This window comes from Oncorhynchus mykiss, chromosome 14 (genome assembly GCF_057628025.1).
Source record: "Oncorhynchus mykiss isolate SJ-2025 chromosome 14, ASM5762802v1, whole genome shotgun sequence".
Lineage (NCBI taxonomy): Eukaryota > Metazoa > Chordata > Actinopteri > Salmoniformes > Salmonidae > Oncorhynchus > Oncorhynchus mykiss.
In genome coordinates, this window is record NC_143035.1 from 2,556,372 (window position 1) to 2,579,360 (window position 22,989).

General features: G+C 42.1%; 2 long non-coding RNA genes across 2 annotated transcripts in view; one reads left to right on the plus strand and one right to left on the minus strand.

Moving 5' to 3' along the window:
- Positions 1-22,989, minus strand: part of LOC149978235 (uncharacterized) — a 1,155,107-nt gene that overhangs the window by 721,165 nt on the left and 410,953 nt on the right. The window lies entirely within an intron of this gene.
- Positions 2,701-8,777, plus strand: LOC149978240 (uncharacterized). The gene is made up of 2 exons (XR_016486196.1): positions 2,701-6,085; positions 6,454-8,777. It is a non-coding gene; the product is annotated as an uncharacterized LOC149978240 (long non-coding RNA).

A 22,989-nucleotide genomic window follows, 5' to 3' on the forward strand; every position in this document is an offset into this window, starting at 1 on the left:
CCATGACTAACCCACCTCCAAACCGGTCATGCTGGAGGATGTTGCAGGCAGCAGAACGTTCTCCACAGCATCTCCAGACTCTCTCCAGACACATGTGCTCAGTGTGAACCTGCTTTCATCTGTGAAGAGCACAGGGCGCCAGTGGCAAATTTGCAATCTTGGTGTTCTCTGGCAAATGCTAAATGTCCTGCACGGTGTTGGGCTGTAAGCACAACCCCCACCTGTGGACGTCGGGCCCTCATACCACCCTCATGGAGTCTGTTTCTGACCGTTTGAGCAGACACATGCACATTTGTGGCCTGCTGGAGGTCATTTTGCAGGGCTCTGGCAGTGCTCCTCCTGCTACTCCTTGCACAAAGGTGGAAGTAGCAGTCCTGCTGCTGGGTTGTTGCCCTCCTACGGCCTCCTTGCCACAGCTCGCATTGATGTGCCATCCTGGATGAGATGCACTACCTGAGCCACTTGTGTGGGTTGTAAACTCCGTCTCATGCTACCACTAGAGTGAAGGCACCGCCAGCATTCAAAAGTGACCAAAACATCAGCCAGGAAGCATAGGAACTGAGAAGTGGTCTGTGGTCACCATCTGCAGAACCACTCCATTATTGGGGGTGTCTTGCTAATTGCCTATAATTCCACCTGTTGTCTATTCCATTTGCACAACAGCATGTGAAATGTATTGTCAATCAGTGTTGCTCCCTAAGTGGACAGTTTGATTTCACAGAAGTGTGATTGACTTGGAGTTACATTGTGTTGTGTAAGTGATCCCTTTATTTTTTTGAGCAGTGTGTGTGTATGTATGTATATATATATATATATATATATATATATATGCTGATAGTGGATATGTTATTGAACATCCAACATTGTTTCAAAGGTACAAATTCAACATACAAGGTGTGTCTATGTTGATAATTAGTTACAATGCTGACATTATCCTGTGTTAGAATATTCACCCTCAAAACAACTTCTTTCAAATCCAATGTACTTTTCATGTAAAATATAATCCAAGTTGCAATAATTTGACAAATTATGTTGAAACAACATTGATTCAACCAGTTTGTGCCCAGTGGGTACGCATTAGCTCTGGCAGCTAAGTTTTCAGGTCTCAGGCAAGGTTATACAACACGTGAGCTTGGTTCACCGAACCACCTCTGTTACTCTCCCATGTAGCCCAATAAATATGTTGGGGGGAGGAAAAGTTTCTTCTGAGCAGATAGAAATCAGCATGTTATCTCCCTCTATTGACAGCTGGTGTGATGATTTCCCTTTCCTCTAGGAGAAAATGACCCAAATAGTGGCTAAGCGTCTTAGTTCTGGGGAGTGATTTGGCAGCAAACTGCACCGTATTGAATAAAAATACATCTAACTCAGTCTGGGAATATTGTCCTGTGAGAGATTCACATGCAGGGGAGCTGGGTGGTGGTTGGCAGGGGGGTGATGCAGTAAGTTGTTGAATGCAAAGGTCCTCTCTCTCTCGCTCTTTGTGTTCCATGTGATTCAGGGCCATAGAAGCACCTCAGGGAGAAGGGACTGTCTCCTCACTAGCCTTTTATTAAAGCATTGCTGCCGTGCATATATGTAGAAGCTCCCTGCTGCTCTGACTCGCTACAGCACCCCTTGGGGGCAGTGTGGAGATTCAGGATTTCCCTCACGGCATTTTCACCCCACGTGTTTCCTTGGTATTTCCATTGATTTGGTCGTGTTACATTGACATCTGAGGAAAAAAGAAGCATAATACCTGAAGCTACAATTTAATCAGATTCCACCGTTTGTGTTGTGTTCGTCATTGACATAGCCAGTGTTACAATACAAACAGCCTTGCAGATTTTTTCCCAATCTGTTTCCCCAGCCAGGGTATTATTCAGATCAACTTAATGTGACGCCATTTGCAGGAAAAGCAGAAATCCTTATTGTCCTCCCCTTGTGGCTGTTTCTGTTGAGTCAAACCTGGATTTTGTTTAATTTCTCCCCCGAAGGTGGGAAGAGAATGAATCTGCATATTTGTATTAGCATTCCATGCATACAGTACAGTAAGATCCATGAATGATTAAGACCTAATGGTGCTGCACTGTATCAGTAGTTTCAGCATATTCACACACACACCCTCTGAGAGAAAGTAACACCTACTGTACACCTACTGTATGGACAGTCATAAATATTGTCACACACAGGTGTTCTTCTATCTGAGATGGGTTCCTCCAGAGGGATTCTCTCAATCACTGCTCCGATGTTGTCTTGATATCTGCCCTTTTCTGTGTGGGAACGTACAGGACACAGCTAGGTGGCAGCTGGGATGGGATATTACGCAACAGCACCTGGGAGTGCACTGTAATTCATTTTCCACAGAGGGGGCAGGGAGAGGGGGTACAGCAGGGACAGGGGGGGAGTGACTGGCAGCTTCATCATTCAGAGCTTGGCTGGGTAATGCATCAAAGGGACTGTGTGCCGCTGCTCAGAGCTGCGTCCAATTTCCCCCACTCCACCTCACTACCTGCCCAGGATTTAAGGGGCTCAATTGGGTTGAGAGACCAAAGGGTACGCCATTGCACTCATCCAGTCCGTCACAATGTGACTCTTGAAAAATGTCAAAATATTTCAACTTTCCTTGTTTCAAGTTACAGTTCAAAGAATCGATAGCTGTCACTTCTTACTTAAATATTTCAGATCTAAAACTGCGTATCAGTAGAATGGATGAGCGACTTGTGGATTGATTTAGCTAACTTCGTAATAAACATTAATCCGGCGGTTCAGCATATGTTATATAATCCATCCATGAATTCTTAAGACTCCCTAAATGGTATCAGCATATCGATTGCGCAACCAGGGCTGGTAAAACCTTGGATCATTGCTATTCTAACTTCCGCGATGCATATACCCCGCCCTCCTTTCGGAAAAGCTGACCACGACTCCATTTTGTTGCTCCCTGCCTACAGACAGAAACTAAAACAAGAAGCTCCCGTGCTCAGGTCTGTTCAACGCTGGTCCGACCAATCTGATTCCACGCTTCAAGACTGCTTCGATCACGTGGACTGGGATATGTTCCGCATTGCTTCCAACAACAACATTGACGAATATGCTGATTCGGTGAGCGAGTTTAGAAAGTGCATTGACGATGTCGTTCCCATAGCAACGATTAAAACATTCCCAAACCAGAAACTGTAGATTGATGGCAGCATTTGTGTGAAACTGAAAGCGGGAACCACTGCTTTTAACCAGGGCAAGGTGACCGGAAACATGACCGAATACAAACAGTGTACCTATTCCCTCCACAAGGCAATCAATCAAGCTAAGTGTCAGTATAGAGGCAAAGTAGAGTCACAATTCAACGGCTCAGACACGAGGTATGTGGCAGGGTCTACAGTCAATCACGGATTACAAAAAGAAAACCAGCCACTGAAACCAGCCACTGACCAGGATGTCTTGCTCCCAGGCAGACTAAATAACTTCTTTGCCCGCTTTGAGGACAATACAGTGTCACTGACATGGCATGCAACCAAAACCTGCGGACTCTCCTTCACTACAGCCGACATGAGTAAAACATTTAAATGTGTTAACCCTCGCAAGGCTGCAGGCCCAGACGACATCCCCAGCCAAGTCATCAGAGCATGCGCAGACCAGCTGGCTGGTGTGTTTACAGACATATTCAATCAATCCTTATCCCAGTCTGCTGTTCCCACATGCTTCAAGAGGGCCAACATTGTCCCTGTTCCCAAGAAAGCTCAAGTAACTGAGCTAAACAACTACCACCCCGTAGCACTCACTTCCGTCATCATGAGAGAGACTAGTCAAGGACCATATCACCTCCACCCTACCTGACACCCTAGACCCACTCCAATTTGCTTACCGCCCAAATAGGTCCACAGACGACGTAATCACCATCACACTGCACACTGCCCTATCCCATCTGGACAAGAGGAATACATATCTAAGAATGCTGTTCATTGACTACAGCTCAGCATTTAACACCATAGAACCCTCCAAACTCGTCATTAAGCTCGAGACCCTGGGTCTCGACCCCACCCTGTGCAACTTTGTCCTGGACTTTGATCGGCCGCCCCCAGGTGGTGAAGGTTGGAAACAACATCTCCACCCCACTGATCCTCAACACTGGGGCCCCACAATGGTGCGTTCTCAGCCGTCTCCTGTACCCCTTGTTCACCCACGACTGCGTGGCCATGCACACCTCCAACTCAATCATCAAGTTTGCAGACGACACTAAAGTGGTAGGCCTGAATACCAACAACAACGAGACAGCCTACAGGGAGGAGGTGAGGTCCCTCCGAGTGTAGTATCAGGGAAATAACCACACTGCACACTGCCCTAACCCATCTGGACAAGAGGAATACCTATGTGAGAATGCTGTTCGACTACAGCTCAGCATTTAACACCATAGTACCCTCCAAATTCGTCATCAAGCTTGAGACCCTGGGTCTCGACCACACCCTGTGCAACTGGGTACTGGACTTCCTGACGGGCCGCCCCCAGGTGGTGAGGGTAGGTAATAACATCTCCACCCCACTGATCCTCAACACTAGGGCCCCATATGGGTGCGTTCTGATCCTTCTCCTGTACCCCTTGTTCACCCACGACTGCGTGGCCATGCACACCTCCAACTCAATCATCAAGTTTGCAGACGACATTAGAGTGGTAGGCTTGATTACCAACAACGACGAGACTGCCTACAGGGAGTAACCTCACACTCAACGTCAACAAAACTAAGGAGATGAATGTGGACTTCAGGAAACAGCAGAGGGAGCACCCCCCTATCCACATCGATGGGACAGTAGTGGAGAGGGTAGTATGTTTTAAGTTCCTCGGCGTACACATCACGGACAAACTGAATAGGTCCACGCACACAGACAGTGTCGTGAAGAAGGCGCAGCAGCGCCTCTTCAACCTCAGGAGGCTGAAGAAATTTGGCTTGTCACCAAAAGCACTCACAAACATCTACAGATGCACAATCGAGAGCATCCTGTATCACCGCCTGGTACGGCAACTGCTCCGCCCACAACCGTAAGGCTCTCCAGAGGGTAGTGAGGTCGTCTGAACAACGCATCCCCGGGGGCAAACTACCTGCCCTCCAGGACACCTACACCACCCGATGTCACAGGAAGGCCATAAAGATCATCAAGGACAACAACCACCCGAGCCACTGCCTGTTCACCCCGCTATCATCCAGAAGGTGAGGTCAGTACAGGTGCATCAAATCAGAGACTGAAAAACAGCTTCTATCTCAAGGCCATCAGACTGTTAAACAGCCACCACTAACAATGAGTAGCTGCTGCCAACACACTGACTCAACTCCCGCCACTTTAATAATGGGAATTGATGGAAATGTATGTAAAATATATCACTAGCCACTTTAACCTGTTAGAGCTCTAGGGGCGCTATTTCATTTTTGGATAAAAAACGTTCCCGTTTTAAGCGCGATATTTTGTCACGAAAAGATGCTCGACTATGCATATTCTTGACAGTTTTGGAAAGAAAACACTCTGATTTTGTCTGTAAGTGCCCCAGAACTCATTCTACAGGCGAAACCAAGATGATGCATCACCCAGGAATTAGCAGAATTTCTGAAGCTCTGTTTTCCATTCTCTCCTTATATGGCTGTGATTGCGCAACGAATGAGCCTACACTTTCTGTCGTTCGCCCAAGGTCTTAGCAGCATTGTGACGTATTTGTAGGCATATCATTGGAAGATTGACCATAAGAGACTACATTTTCCAAGTGTCCGCCTGGTGTCCTGCGTCGAATTCGGTGCGCAATTGCCAGCTGCTTCTACTTTACCATTTGATTCAGGGGAGAAAGCATGTGTCCAAGAACGATGTATCAATGAAGAGATATGTGAAAAACACCTTGATGATTGATTCTAAACAACGTTTGCCATGTTTTCAGTCGATATTATGGAGTTAATTTGGAAAAAAGTTTGCGTTTTGAGGACTGAATTTATGGATTTTTTTTGGTAGCCAAATGTGATGTATAAAACGGAGCTATTTCTAATACACAAGGAATCTTTTTGGAAAAACTGAGCATCTGCTATCTAACTGAGAGTATCCTCATTGAAAACATCAGAAGTTCTTCAAAGGTAAATGATTTTATTTGAAGGCTTTTATGTTTTTGTTAATGTTGCGTGCTGGATGCTAACGCTAATGCTAACGCTAAATGCTAACGCGAAATGCTAACTCTAGCTAGCTACTTTTACACAAATTATTGTTTTCCTATGGTTGAGAAGCATATTTTGAAAATCTGAGATGACAGTGTTGTTTACAAAAGGCTAAGCTTGAGAGATGGCATATTTATTTCATTTCATTTGCGATTTTCATAAATAGTTAACGTTGTGTTATGCTAATGAGCTTGCTGATAGATTTACACAATCCTGGATACAGGGGTTTTTTCATAGCTAAACGTGACGCAGAAAACGGAGCGATTTGTCCTAAACAAATAATCTTTCAGGAAAAACTGAACATTTGCTATCTGAGAGTCTCCTCATTGAAAACATCTGAAGTTCTTCAAAGGTAAATTATTTTTTTGAATGCTTTTCTGTTTTTTTGTGTAAATGTTGCCAGCTGAATGCTAATGCTAAATGCTACGTTAGCCATCAATACTGTTACACAAATGCTTGTTTTGCAATGGTTGAGAAGCATATTTTGAAAATCTGAGATGACAGTGTTGTTAACAAAAGGCTAAGCTTGAGAGCTAGCATATTTATTTCATTTCATTTGCGATTTTCATGAATAGTTAACGTTGCGTTATGGTAATGAGCTTGAGTCTGTATTCACGATCCCGGATCCGGGATGGGGAGATCAGAAAGGTTAAACAATGCTACTTAATATAATGTTTACATACCCTACATTACTCATCTCATATGTATATACTGTACTCTATTTCATCTACTGCATCTTTATGTAATACATGTATCACTAGCTACTTTAAACTATGCCACTTTGTTTACATACCCTACATTACTCATCTCATATACTGTACTCGATACCATCTACTGCATCTTGCCTATGCCGCTCTGTACCATCACTCATTCATATATCTTTATGTACATATTCTTCATCCCTTTACACTTGTGTGTATAAAGTAGTAGTTTTGGAATTGTTAGGTTCGATTACTCGTTGGTTATTACTGCATTGTCGGAACTAGAAGCACAAGCATTTCGCTACACTCGCATGAACATCTGCTAACCATATGTATGTGACAAATACATTTGATTTTGACATTTGAAACCGGGGTTCATCCGTGAAGAGCACACTTTTCTAGTGTGACAGTGGCCATCGAAGGTGAGCAATTTGCCCACTGACCTCAGTTTCAACATCAAACTGCAGTCAGGTCAAGACCCTGGTGAGGACGACAAGCATGAAGATGAGCTTCCCTGAGACGGTTTCTGAAATTTTTGCAGAAATTCTTTGGCTGTACAAACCCCCAGTTTCATCAGCTGACCGGGTGGCTGGTCTCAGATGATCCTGCAGGTGAAGGAGCCGGATGTGGAGGTCCTGGGCTGGCGTGGTGACATGTGGTCTGCGGTTGTGAGGCCGGTTGGACGTAATGCCAAATTCTCTAAAATGACATTGGAGGCGGCTTATGGTAGAGAAATGATCATCAAATTCTATGGCAACAGCTCTGGTGGACGTTCTTGTATTCAGCATGCCAATTGCACTTTTCCCTCAACTTGAGACATCTGTGTTATGTGACAAAACTGCACATTTTAGAGTGGCCTTTTATTGTCCCCCAGCACAAGGTGCACCTGTGTAATGATCATGCTTTTTAATCAGCTCCTTGATATGACACACATGTCACGCCCTGGCCATAGAGAGGCTTTTTATTCTCTATTTTGGTTAGGCCAGGGTGTGACTAGGGTGGGCATTCTATGTCCTGTATTCTATGTTTTGGCCGGGTATGGTTCTCAATCAGGGACAGCTGTCTAGCGTTGTCTCTGATTGAGAACCATACTAAGGTACCCTTTTCCCCCACCTGTTTTGTGGGAAGTTAACTTTGACTTTGTTCAGGGCACATAGCCCAAAGCGTCACGGTTTGGTTTTGTTCTTTGTTTTGTTGGCGTCATTTTTAATAAAGAGAAAATGTACGCTTACCATGCTGCACATTGGTCCAGTCTTTCAGCCAGCCGTGACAACACATGTCAGGTGGATAGATTATCTTGACAAAAGATACATGCTCACTAATAGGGATGTAAACACATTTGTGCACAACATTTCAGAGAAATAAGCTTTTTGTGCAAATGGAACATTTCTGGGATCTTTTATTTCAGATCATTAAACATGTTACCAACACTTTACGACATGTGTTTGTTTTATATTTTGTATTTTTCGGGCCCTGCTTTCTCTGTTTAAGACCGAAACTTCTCCCATTGTTGTATTTTAACTCACATGTGCGCTCTCTCTTTTCCTGCTCGCTCCCAAAGGAACTAATGTCACTCAATGGAGGAAATTTTATATTTTTGAAAATTCATGCTCCATGATTCTCTCAATGAGGAAACATAGGAAATTGATTTTCAAAGACATTCCTATTTATTGAATATCCTAAACATACAATATAATTGCAGTGAAGCCACTCAACAACTACACCACACCAGTCATCCAACAGACTCCCATTCAGAGCGACACACAGAAGCATCCAGGGTCAATGCTCGGCTCATGGGAATGTTGACAGATCTCCCACTAGGCCAAAAAATGTGAACCCAAACCCTCCAAGATCTCCCCATAGTGCCCCAATAGCTGTCCCTCAACCATTCGAGACCCCTCCCAAAGTCCCCCCTCAGAAGAAAATAAAAAAATAAAAAATACAATTACTTCCATTCACCACCCCCAATGAGTGTGTGTACATGCATGTGTACAAACACCTGCACGTCATCAGCCTCATGTAAACCGGCATTAGCTGTAAAAACACTGGCCTAGCGTCGTCCGTGTTAGGGAGGGCTTGACCGGTAGGGATACCCTTGTCTCATCGCGCACTAGCGACTCCTGTGGCGGGCCAGGCGCAGTGCACGCTGACCAGGTCGCCAGGTGCACAGTGTTTCCTCTGACACATTGGTGCGCCTGGCTTCCAGGTTGGATGTGCGCTGTGTTAAGAAGTAGTGCGGCTTGGCTTGGTTGGGTTGTGTTTTGGAGGACGCATGGCTTTCGACCTTCGTCTCTCCCGAGCCCGTACGGGAGTTGAAGCGATGAGACAAGATAGTAACTACTAACAATTGGATACCACGAAATTGGGGAGAAAAAGGGGGTAAAATAAATAAATAATTGATCATATATGTGAAAGTAATACATTATGTGACGATAATAAAAATAGGTGGGAGAAATGGATATAGTAGTTTCTATCAAATGAATGTCTGATTATTCAAATCACTCTGTCGTGCCTACTGTACTTTTCTGTACATCAGTGGCACCGCCTTACATAGCGTACTCCTCTGGAGTTTCATCTAGCCGCAGGAGTGACACTCAATGGAGATTAAGTTCACACATCTATTGTACATTATTAGAAAATGTTAATGGTGTGCCTGGAGAGAATCAAATGAAAGGAAGAAAGATTGCAACCTTAGAAGACACTAGAGTGGGAAGTTCACTCGTTCCATGGGATGTCAGATCTGCCCATGGATTAATGGCTGTAGGGAGGGCTTAGCTACTTGAGTTGCCAGACCTGCCCAAGAATACTGCAGCAGGGGGACGTTTCATGGCACCGCATCAAGTACTCAGGCCATTCTTGTCCTAGTCTGTAATTTTGTGTTGAAGGGTTCCACCATAAGGACCTTCAAGGATAACCAAACTTTTCTTTCAATGTGCTTACATAATAACCAAATGTGCATTCATTCTGGATATCCTGCACAATAATTCTGGATTATTTTTTGAATTCCCCAGTCATTGAATGGTAGTTATGTCTTCTAATTTCTATATCTGTCTGCATATGTGGAGGTTACGTAATTGGGACCAGCCTCTCGGGCTCCTCGGTACTGCAAGGGGGAGGAGGAAGCACAAGGAAGTAGGGGGTGAATCATGTCTCTATTTCCATCCCTTCTGACAGTGCTACTGGCTTAAATGGCCGGTGCTGAAACCTTGCCTCCCAGCAGAGCCCCCCCCTGCGCTTCACAGATTCACTCATCCCTTTCCCAGGCAGGGGATAGCAACAGAGATCAGCCATATGTAAATGCAGAGAAACTGTAAAGCTATGTTTTTGGCTGTGTGTGTGCCAGGAAAGGAATGATGGAGAGAGCTCACACTACACTATAATGAAGGTAGAGAGGGTGACTGAGGGATTGAGTGACTGTCACCATTCTCACACTTGTATTGATACAAAACCATAAAATCAGGTGTGAATCAAACCATCAACTCAGAATATCACCAGCTTCATCTTTAGGTCCTGCTGGCCAAAATCATACCACATCCTTATTTGTCTGTGTCTAATGAATAACTGCACATTCAGAGAGGTAGTCAATGTGTATGATTTGTGATTCTTTGACGAGGCATAGTTTACTGTGAGTCTCTCTTCTTTTTTAAACTCCAGAAAGGCTGTGGCTGAGGTGACAGGTAAAATGGAGCCCATCTGTCATTCATAATTCAGCCAGGACTGCATGTTCCCTTTTTACAAAGAAAAGAGAGGGGCTCTGCATTTAAAGAAAGCCTTTAGTAGCTGAATATGAATGCTTTCGTCCAGATACTGCTTGAATCTATCCTAATGTTGTTATAGCAGAGGCTTTAAGATTGCATAGGACCAGTACAATATATTGAAATGTGCATATTTGAAGGAATTACAAATGGTATGGCATGAGGGGGTACATAACACCTGTTGTATTCGGCGCAATGTGAAAATACAATTTGATTTGCTATAGTTGTTGATTTCTCATTGAATTCACATTAGTTGACAACTCAACCAAATGGGGCTTCCGAGTTGCTAATTAGCTCAAAAGATAAAGTTGGTTGTGATGAGATTCGAAGGTAAACTAATTTCAGTGTTCCAGATATTTGTTTACTATGTCATGTCTTGTCGTTTAGTACGGTACGCTGCGTCACCACTTCATTGCTCCAGACCAGCGCAAGGTGGAGATAGAGCACTGATTATGTTTTTGGATCCTACTGTCTCTCTAACTGACAATGAATGGGAGACATAAATCTAAATAGAAAATTATAATTGTGCACGACTTCATTATTATTTACTAAAATTGTTGTGACACTAAGGTTTTTATTTTATTTTGTTAGGATTATTATGCTCTGACTTTAGTACTGTAGCCCACTCCAGACCAATCACGATGTACAGCGCCTGAGTGGCGAAAAGGTCTAAGACATTGCAGAGCAGTGCAAGCTGTGTTGATACAGATGCTGGTTTAATACCTATGCTGGCCTCGACTGGCCTCGACATGAGATGACTGCAGGATTTTTGTTTCTCTCCCTCTAAAAAGAGAAATACATAACAAACCGGCTTTAGTAACAATATCTCACCCCATGTTCAAGAATAGCCTTTTTCCACGCTAATTTTACGTTATTTGAAAACTAAATCAGCTCCAAAATATTGTTATTTTTTAACAAAGCGATTATTCAAGGCGAGTTTCAAGGCACGAGGGCACGGGATGGGCCGTAGAGCCGCACACAGAAGACAGACCTAGCCCATGGGGACGGGAGGAGGAGGAGGGGGTGGACCCCCACCCTGCCCACTGGGAAGCACAGAGCAACACTAAGGGGCATCGCACTAATAATGGCACTGACTAGGGAAACGTTCCCGCTGTTCTTAGTGCCAGTCTGCACAATCAAACTATAACAATGTAACTAATAATGGCATCTTTATGCTTTCAAAAATACTATTTCGAAATACTCTTGATGTTTATTTACTTATGGATCCATAACGAATTACTTTGGGAATAAATATTACTGAATTAAAGAAACATCCTCCAATCCTATATGTAATTATTGGCAGAGAGTCACGTCATATTTTTCGATATACTGTAGGCCTACCGAAGGCGACATGAGTGACTAGTATTGAGTAATGTTCTGTTAAAAGTGGTGTAGGTCTTATTTAAAGAGCATATTGAAGTTAGAAGCAATAGGATTTAAAGAAATAGCCTACAACAATTTTAGCACCGTTTCACACTGCTCTGAGAAAAGCATGGAGACTGGTCTTGATAAATCAATTAGATGTATGTTTTCACTGAATCTCCGTTTGGGTATTGCTTAGACTACAATTATGGTGTAGAAATGTTATGCTCTTCGTGTACCTTTATTTAAGTCAGTTATGAACAAATTCTCATTTACAAGAACAGCCTACTCCTTCCCACCAGGGAATTGAACCCCAGTCTCCCTTGTGTCCACACAACACAGGGATTCTTTATCTAAATAGCCCAGTACTGTAGCCTACTCCCGACCGTCATGTTGTACAGCGCCATATTTTCCATTCCATCCTAATGGAAATCCAGAGTGTTTTTGTTTTTCTTGGAATAGAAGCACCATAACATTTAACTACATGAATCCCAAACTCTAAAAGTAACTGGAAAGGTAGATACAAATGATGTAAACAAGATGCTGTGTTTTTATTTACAGTAGTAATGGACAGTTGGTGGCATTTTGAAAACAGGATTTCAAAGACGTGTAGTCTGATTAGCAGGACAATAGACTATTTATAGCCCAGCTACTGTAGGTGTGAACATTTCCCTACCTGTAATGTATTCCATGCTTAAGTACTCTGAAGTTTTACATGTATAACTCAAAAGAGTACAGAATTTCTTCATCAACATCTTTATGCTTTCATTAATAAAATAACTAGAATTCAACTACATTCAAAATGCAGATGGTAATTTAAACTACATTTTAGTTGCCCTTCCACCCTGCTCCACGACCATGAGTAAAACCTTGCTGAGATGATCAATGTATTTGTTGCATTGTAGTATCATACATTTTTCTAGCCAAAACGTCTTGATGGCCTTGACCAGTACATCTTTGCTTGTAGGCCTGGCAGAGATACGGATGAATGTTTTCAGTTGATGCCAAACAAGTTCGATCGGGTTTAATCACCCTGTCATCTCAGATTTTGAAATTATGCTTTACAGCCAAAGCAAGACAAGCATTTGTGTAAGTTTATCGATAGCCTAGCATAGCATTATGCCCAGCTAGCAACAGGCAACAAAAATCAGAAAAGCAATCAAATTAAATCGTTTACCTTTGAGCTTTGGATGTTTTCACTCACGAGACTCCCAATTAGATAGCAAATGTTCCTTTTGTTGCATAAAGATTATTTTTGTAGCCGAAATAGCTCTGTTTGTTCTTCACCTTTGGCTGAGAAAGCGACCGGAAATTGCGGTCACGACAACGCCGATAAATATTCCAAATTAGATCCATAATATCGACAGAAACATGGCAAACGTTTTTTATAATCAATCCTCAAGATGTTTTTCAAATATCTATTCGATAATATATCAACCGGGACAGTTGGATTCTTAGTAGGAGCGACAGAAACAATGGCCGCATTTGTCTATTACGCACAAATCACTCTGAGAGCCACCAGCCGACCACTGACGCAATGTTGTTTTTCACGCTCATTTTTCAAAATAAAAGCCTGAAACTATGTCTTGTGACACTAGACACATTAAGGAAGCCATAGAAAAAAGGAATCTCGTTGATATCCCTTTCACTGCTCAATAGGGACGCATAGGAACGCAGCGGTTTCTAAATAAGAGTCACTTTCTGATTGGATTTTTCTCAGGCTTTCGCCTGCAATATCAATTCTGTTATACTCACAGACAATATTTTTACAGTTTTGGAAACTTTCGAATGTTTTTTATCCTAAGCTGTTAATTATATGCATATTCTATTTTCTGGTCCTGAAAAATAGGCCGTTTACTTTGGGAACATTATTTTTCCAAAAATAAAAAAGTGCCCCCTAGTTTCATTAAACCAGAAAAGATTGAAGTGAGCTACATGTTTGAAATTATTAGAACTTTGAACCTCAACACAAGGTGAAGAAAATAAACTCACCTCCCACACCAGGAAAGACAGTGAGCTGTAGCCCACGAGGAAGGAACACGAGGAAGAGGCGACAATGTTCCCTTCTCAGACAATCATAGGAGAGGTAAATCAGCTGTACCAAAGAAGCAAATATAAGTGATACCATTGTACTACTCTTTCAAATCACTGTTGTATGCTACTCTCATCACCCAATGGGAATCATTGACACGGCTGGCAGAGTGAACAACAGTAGAAGAGATGGGTCCGGACCCTTTCGGACAATCAGAGCCTTACAAGTGTGCTGTGGAAAGGCACATAACACTTCCTAATGGGGGCTGGTTCAGACAGAGATAAATGGCGAACGAAGGCATTCATACGTAAATACATTAATGATTTCTTACTCCAAATGGGCGGAGGTTCATGTGCCAAGTATATTATTTCTGTGATAATAGTGTCTAAAATGTATCAATGATAAGTTTATCTTTCTCTCTCCATGTTGTTGTGTAAAAAGCCACCATATGTGTTAGTCCGCTAGGGACATTTTCTCATGTACTAAGTGTTTGTTTATCCTGTGTTATCATTTAGTTAGCTAGTAAAGAAATAATTTAACACATTTGTGTAGTACTGAATCATGAGTAAGGCTGGGGTTTTTGCAGATGCAGGAGGTTACAACTGTTCAGAATAGTGATAAGATAAGAGGTTATGATTAATACATTGACTGTTTTATGGATGTGATAGGTAAAGACCTTTAGAGTTTAATTTGTGCGTCCCACCTGGCCAAAAGCCAGGGAAAATGCAGAGCGCCAAATTCAAATAAGTTTCATTAAATCACACATGCAAATAAGATGCTATTATCTGATGATAGCACAACAGTAAACAATGAGAGAGTAGCATATTTCAACCCTGCAGGCGCGACACAAAACGCAGAAATAAAATATAAATCATGCCTTACCTTTGACAAGCTTCTTTTGTTGGCGCTCCAATATGTCCCATAAACATTACGAATGGTCCTTTTGTTCGATTAATTCCGTCCATATATATCCAAATGTCCATTTATTTTGTGTTTTTGATCCAGAAAAACACTGGTTCCAACTTGAGCAACGTCACTACAAAATATTTCAAAAGTTGCCTATCCCGCAGAAGTTAAACAACCGCTTTCGTGGTGCCCCAAATCCTAATGAGTTACATGAAAAATATATTCCATTTTATTTGAAACAGGCAGGCCAGGTAAAATTAAAAGGACATATTTATATAATGAATACGTTTTGGAGGGCGGAATCTATTAAAACATTAGACCTCTCACTAAAGGTAACCGTAATAGCCTTTGTTTCATGAATGTTAACATTAGAAGCCTCCTCCCTAAGTTTGTTCTATTCACTGCTTTAGCACACTCTGCCAACCCGGATGTTCTAGCAGGTGTCTGAATCCTGGCTTAGGAAGACCACCAAAAATTCAGACATTTTAATTCCAAACTACAACATTTTCAGACAAGATAGAACTGCCAAAGGGGGCGGTGTTGCAATCTACTGCAAAGATAGCCTGCAGAGTTCTGTCCTACTATCCAGGTCTGTACCCAAACAATTTGAACTTCTACTTTTAAAAATCCACCTCTCTAAAAACAAGTCTCTCACCGTTGCCGCCTGCTATAAACCACCCTCTGCCCCCAGCTGTGCTCTGGACACCATATGTGAACTGATTGCCCCCCATCTATCTTCAGCGCTTGTGCTGCTAGGCGACCTAAACTGGAACATGCTTAACACCCCAGCCATCCTACAATCTAAACTTGATGCCCTCAACCTCACACAAATTATCAATGAACCTACCAGGTACCTCCCCAAAGCCTTAAACACGGGCACCCTCATAGATATCATCCTAACCAACTTGCCCTCTAAATACACCTCTGCTGTTTTCAACCAAGATCTCAGCGATCACTGCCTCATTGCCTGCATCCGTAATGGGTCAGCGGTCAAACGACCTCCACTCATCACTGTAAAACGCTCCCTGAAACACTTCAGCGAGCAGTCCTTTCTAATCGACCTGGCCGGGGTATCCTGGAAGGATATTGATCTCATCCCGTCAGTAGAGGATGCCTGGATATTTTTAAAAAATGCCTTCCTAACCATCTTAAATAAACATGCCCCATTCAAGAAATTTAGAACCAGGAACAGATATAGCCCTTGGTTCTCCCCAGACCTGACTGCCCTTAACCAACACAAAAACATCCTATGGCGTTCTGCATTAGCATCGAACAGCCCCCGTGATATGCAGCTGTTCAGGGAAGCTAGAAACCATTATACACAGGCAGTTAGAAAAGCCAAGGCTAGCTTTTTCAAGCAGAAATTTGCTTCCTGCAACACTAACTCAAAAAAGTTCTGCGACACTGTAAAGTCCATGGAGAATAAGAACCCCTCCTCCCAGCTGCCCACTGCACTGAAGATAGGAAACACTGTCACCACTGATAAATCCACCATAATTGAGAATTTCAATAAGCATTTTTCTACGGCTGGCCATGCTTTCCACCTGGCTACTCCTACCCCGGTCAACAGCACTGCACCCCCCACAACAACTCGCCCAAGCCTTCCCCATTTCTCCTTCTCCCAAATCTGCTCAGCTGATGTTCTGAATGAGCTGCAAAATCTAGACCCCTACAAATCAGCCGGGCTAGGCAATCTGGACCCTTTCTTTCTAAAATTATCTGCCAAAATTGTTGCCACCCCTATTACTAGCCTGTTCAACCTCTTTCGTGTCGTCTGAGATTCCCAAAGATTGGAAAGCAGCTGCGGTCATCCCCCTCTTCAAAGGGGGTGACACTCTTGACCCAAACTGCTACAGACCTATATCTATCCTACCATGCCTTTCTAAGGTCTTCGAAAGCCAAGTCAACAAACAGATTACCGACCATTTCGAATCTCACCATACCTTCTCTGCTATGCAATCTGGTTTCAGAGCTGGTCATGGGTGCACCTCAGCCACGCTCAAGGTCCTAAATGATATCTTAACCGCCATCGATAAGAAACATTACTGTGCAGCCGTATTCATTGATCTGGCCAAGGCTTTCGACTCTGTCAATCACCACATCCTCATCGGCAGACTCGACAGCCTTGGTTTCTCAAATGATTGCCTCGCCTGGTTCACCAACTACTTCTCTGATAGAGTTCAGTGTGTCAAATTGTGTCAAAAAGTGTCTGGTTAGACTGTAAACTCTCCTTCCAGACCCATATCAAACATCTCCAATCCAAAGTTAAATCTAGAATTGGCTTCCTATTTCGCAACAAAGCATCCTTCACTCATGCTGCCAAACATACCCTTGTAAAACTGACCATCCTACCAATCCTCGACTTTGGCGATGTCATTTACAAAATAGCCTCCAATACCCTACTCAACAAATTGGATGCAGTCTATCACAGTGCAATCCGTTTTGTCACCAATGCCCCATATACTACCCACCATTGCGACCTGTACGCTCTCGTTGGCTGGCCCTCGCTTCATACTCGTCGCCAAACCCACTGGCTCCATGTCATCTACAAGACCCTGCTAGGTAAAGTCCCCCCTTATCTCAGCTCGCTGGTCACCATTGCATCTCCCACCTGTAGCACACGCTCCAGCAGGTATATCTCTCTAGTCATCCCCAAAACCAATTCTTTCTTTGGCCGCCTCTCCTTCCAGTTCTCTGCTGCCAATGACTGGAACGAACTACAAAAATCTCTGAAACTGGAAACACTTATCTCCCTCACTAGCTTTAAGCACCAACTGTCAGAGCAGCTCACAGAATACTGCACCCACCTATAATTTAGCCCAAACAACTACCTCTTTCCCTACTGTATTTTATTTATTTATTTTGCTCCTTTGCACCCCTATTATTTTTATTTCTACTTTGCACATTCTCCCATTGCAAATCTACCATTCCAGTGTTTTACTTGCTATATTGTATCTACTTTGCCACCATGGCCTTTTTGCCTTTACCTCCCTTATCTCACCTCATTTGCTCACATCGTATATAGACTTGTTTATACTGTATTATTGACTGTATGTTTGTTTTACTCCATGTGTAACTGTCGTTGTATGTGTCAAACTGCTTTGCTTTATCTTGGCCAGGTCGCAATTGTAAATGAGAACTTGTTCTCAACTTGCCTACCTGGTTAAATAAAGGTGAAAAAAAAAAAAAAAAAAAGGCTTCAGTCCTTCAAAAGTTCAACTTAAATCACCCCATGTAAAACAAGCCATAGAAAGTTGCTTGCAATTTCAGTTGACTCCACCAGAAAAGACAGAACAAATATGATGGTTCAACTCTAATATGTTATTTGAAAAATAACGCCCTAACCTTAGAGATCCTTATAATTATCTATGTTTGGTTAGGTCAGTGTGTGACTTGGTGGGAAAGTCTGTTTTCTATGTCTTTGTTTTTGGTCGAGTGTGGTTCCCAATCAGAGGCAGCTGTCTTTCGTTGTCTCTGATTGGGAATCGTACTTAGGCAGCCTGTTTTTCACCTGAGTTTGTGGGATCTTCTTTTCTGTTTAGTTTCTTAACCTTACAGAACTGTGCACTTTGTTTTGGTGTCATCAGTAAAAAGTCGTTGTACACCTACCACGCTACGCCTTGGCCCACTCTTCATTCTACAAACGAGAGCCGTTCCAATCATAAATAGGACTGGTGGAGTTATGTCACACATGCAGCTTACAAAAATATGTAATAGTCTGCTCTACTCAAAATTACAACCAACTAATTGCAGCATTACCATAAAAATGGAAGAGACAAGTGGAAGGTGGAGAAATTAAGGAACTTGTCTGTCGGCCCTGCATCAATCTTTGGGATCGGTGTACTGCTAGCGTGCCACTAAGACAACATCTGGTGAAATTAAAAATACAGAAATCGTAATATTAAACATTCATAAAAATAAATTATGAAAAGTGTCTTACTCAGCTTAACTTCTTGTTCATCCAAAAACTTCTTGTGAGATTTCAAAAAGGCTTTACAGCAAAAGCATATGATGTGGACATATGAGGACAGCACCCACATCAAAATATTTTAACAAACCAGCAGAGGCATTACAAAATCCCAAATAGCGATAAAATAAATCACTTACCTTTTGAAGATCTTCCTCTGTTTGCAATCCCAACGGTCCCAGCTACACAATGAATGGTTGTTTTGTTTGATAAGTCCCTTTTTATATCCAAATAGTCAGTTCAGTTGGTGCCATTGATTTCATTAAACCACTCTTTCAACATGCATACAAACAAATCCAAAAAGTTACTGGTAAAGTTCGTCCAAACAAGTCAAACGATGGTTCTAATTAATCTTCAGGTACTCTAATTCAGGTAATCTAAATAAACAAAGTTTAAGACGGAGAATAATATGTTAGGCAAGATAAATAATGAAGAGCGCAAACCTCATTCATGCGTGCAACAAGACTACTTTTCTAATGAGGGACACCTGGGAAAAACTACAATTACTCATTCGTTTTTCAAAAAACAAGCCTGAAACCCTTTCTAAAGATTGTTGACATCTAGTGGAAGCCCAACTGCCAACTGGGCCCTATCTATTTGTTTTTCCCATAGGCTATCATTGAAATGGCCTGTGACCTCAATTTTTTTTTATTCCAGATGGATTATCCTCGGGTTTTCGCCTGCCCTATCAGTTATTTTAAACTCACAGACATTATTGTAACAGTTTTAGAAACTTCAGAGTGTTTCCTATCCAATACTACCAATTATATGCATATCCTAGCTTCTGGGCCTGAGTAACAGGCAGTTTACTTTGGGCACCTCAGTCATCCAAACTTCGGAACACTGCCCCCTAGCCTTAATTAAAGACCAAAAGTGGTTAAAGAAAATTGTGATGAATAAAACAAGATACCAGTTTCATTTAAGGGAAAAAAGACAGCTGTCTGAAAAATAGTAGAACACCAGTCTCAACATCAACAATGAAGAGGCAAATCTGGGGATGCTGGCCTTCTAGGAAAAGTTCCTCTGTCGTGTCTGTGTTCTTTTGCCCATCTGAATCTTTTATTTTTATTGGCCAGTGTGAGATATGGCTTTTTCTTTGCAACTGTGCCTAGAAGGCCAGCATCCCAGAGCCGCCTCTTCACTGTTGACGTTAAGACTGGTGTTTTGTGGGTACTATTTAATTAAGCTGCCAGCTGAGGACCTGTAAGGCATTGGTTTCTCAAACTAGACACTAATGTACTTGTCCTCTTGCTCAGTTGTGCACCGGGGCCTCCCACTCCTCTTTCTAAAATGGTTAGAGACAGTTTGCGCTGTTCTGTGAAGGGAGTAGTACACAGTGTTGTACCAGATCTTGAGTTTCTTGGCAATTTCTCGCATGGAATAGCCTGACGAGTTTCAGAAGAAAGTTTTTGTTTCTGGACGTTTTGAGCCTGTAATCAATCCCACAAGTGCAGATGCAACAGATACTCAACTAGTCTAAAGAAGGCCAGTTGTATTGCTTCTTTAATCAGAGCAACAGTTTTCAGCTGTGCTAACATAATTGCAAAAGAGTTTTCTAATGATCAATTAGCCTTTAAAAGTGATTAACTTGGATTAGCTAACACAACATGCCATTGGAACACAGGAGTGATTGTTGCTGTTAATAATCCTCTTAATGCCTATGTTGATATTCCACAAAAAAAATCTGCTGTTACCAGCTACAATAGTCATTTACAACATTAACAATGTCTACACTGTGTTTCTGATAATTTTGATGCTATTTGAATGGACCAAAAAATTTGCTTTTCTTTCAAAAACAAGGACATTTCTAAGTGACCCCAAACTTTTGAATGCTAGCATTACATGTAACATTATTTACATGTGCAATGATGTTTTTGATAAGAATTATTTTTAGATTTAGCTATTTTATGATTGTACATTTTTCCAATGTTTTCTTCTTGGGTTCATACAGTATTTTACATGTAAAGCATGTAAAATATGTTGGTATTATGAGGGCTAATAAAATAATTAAATGGTCGTTTGACAAGAAAGAAAAATAAATGTATTTCAATACCATTTATTTGATTTACAGTGCCTTGCGAAAGTATTCGGCCCCCTTGAACTTTGCGACCTTTTGCCACATTTCAGGCTTCAAACATAAAGATATAAAACTGTATTTTTTTGTGAAGAATCAACAACAAGTGGGACACAATCATGAAGTGGAACAACATTTATTGGATATTTCAAAGTTTTTTAACAAATCAAAAACTGAAAAATTGGGCATGCAAAATTATTCAGCCCCTTTACTTTCAGTGCAGCAAACTCTCTCCAGAAGTTCAGTGAGGATCTCTGAATGATCCAATGTTGACCTAAATGACTAATGATGATAAATACAATCCACCTGTGTGTAATCAAGTCTCCGTATAAATGCATCTGCACTGTGATAGCCTCAGAGGTTCGTTAAAAGCGCAGAGAGCATCATGAAGAACAAGGAACACACCAGGCAGGTCCGAGATACTGTTGTGAAGAAGTTTAAAGCCGGATTTGGATACAAAAAGATTTCCCAAGCTTTAAACATCCCAAGGAGCACTGTGCAAGCGATAATATTGAAATGGAAGGAGTATCAGACCACTGCAAATCTACCAAGACCTGGCCGACCCTCTAAACTTTCAGCTCATACAAGGAGAAGACTGATCAGAGATGCAGCCAAGAGGCCCATGATCACTCTGGATGAACTTCAGAGATCTACAGCTGAGGTGGGAGACTCTGTCCATAGGACAACAATCAGTCGTATATTGCACAAATCTGGCCTTTATGGAAGAGTGGCAAGAAGAAAGCCATTTCTTAAAGATATCCATAAAAAGTGTTGTTTAAAGTTTGCCACAAGCCACCTGGGAGACACACCAAACATGTGGAAGAAGGTGCTCTGGTCAGATGAAACCAAAATTGAACTTTTTGGCAACAATGCAAAACGTTATGTTTGGCGTAAAAGCAACACAGCTCATCACACTGAACACACCATCCCCACTGTCAAACATGGTGGTGGTGGCAGCATCATGGTTTGGGCCTGCTTTTCTTCAGCAGGGACAGGGAAGATGGTTAAAATTGATGGGAAGATGGATGGAGCCAAATACAGGACCATTCTGGAAGAAAACCTGATGGAGTCTGCAACCTGAGACTGGGACGGAGATTTGTCTTCCAACAAGACAATGATCCAAAACATAAAGCAAAATCTACAATGGAATGGTTCAAAAATAAACATATCCAGGTGTTAGAATGGTCAAGTCAAAGTCCAGACCTGAATCCAATCGAGAATCTGTGGAAAGAACTGAAAACTGCTGTTCACAAATGCTCTCCATCCAACCTCACTGAGCTCGAGCTGTTTTGCAAGGAGGAATGGGAAAAAATGTCAGTCTCTCGATGCGCAAAACTGATAGAGACATACCCCAAGCGACTTACAGCTGTAATCGCAGCAAAAGGTGGCGCTACAAAGTATTAACTTAAGGGGGCTGAATAATTTTGCACGCCCAATTTTTCAGTTTTTGATTTGTTAAAAAAGTTTGAAATATCCAATAAATGTCGTTCCACTTCATGATTGTGTCCCACTTGTTGTTGATTCTTCACAAAAAAATATAGTTTTATATCTTTATGTTTGAAGCCTGAAATGTGGCAAAAGGTCGCAAAGTTCAAGGGGGCCGAATACTTTCGCAAGGCACTGTAACTAGGCAAGTCAGTTAAGAACAAATTCTTATTTTCAATGACGGCCTAGGAACAGTGGGTTAACTGCCTGTTCAGGGGCAGAACGACAGATTTGTTCCTTGTCAGCTCGGGGATTTGAACTTGCAACCTTTCAAGTCCACCACTCTAACCACTAGGCTACCCTGCCACCATCAATATTGTAATGCTGTAACAATACTGTGTTTTGGTAGCCTGGTGCCTTACTGAGTCTTAATTATTGTTTATTCACCATGAAATAAAACATGTTAACTTTGAGAAAACACATTTAAGTAGAATACCTGGTCCTTTCGCATTATTGAACTGATATATTACTTTTCATGTCTTGAGGGAAAAGTTATAGTCCAACAGGGGCATAGGCATGGGTGGACACAGGCTCACCCACTGGG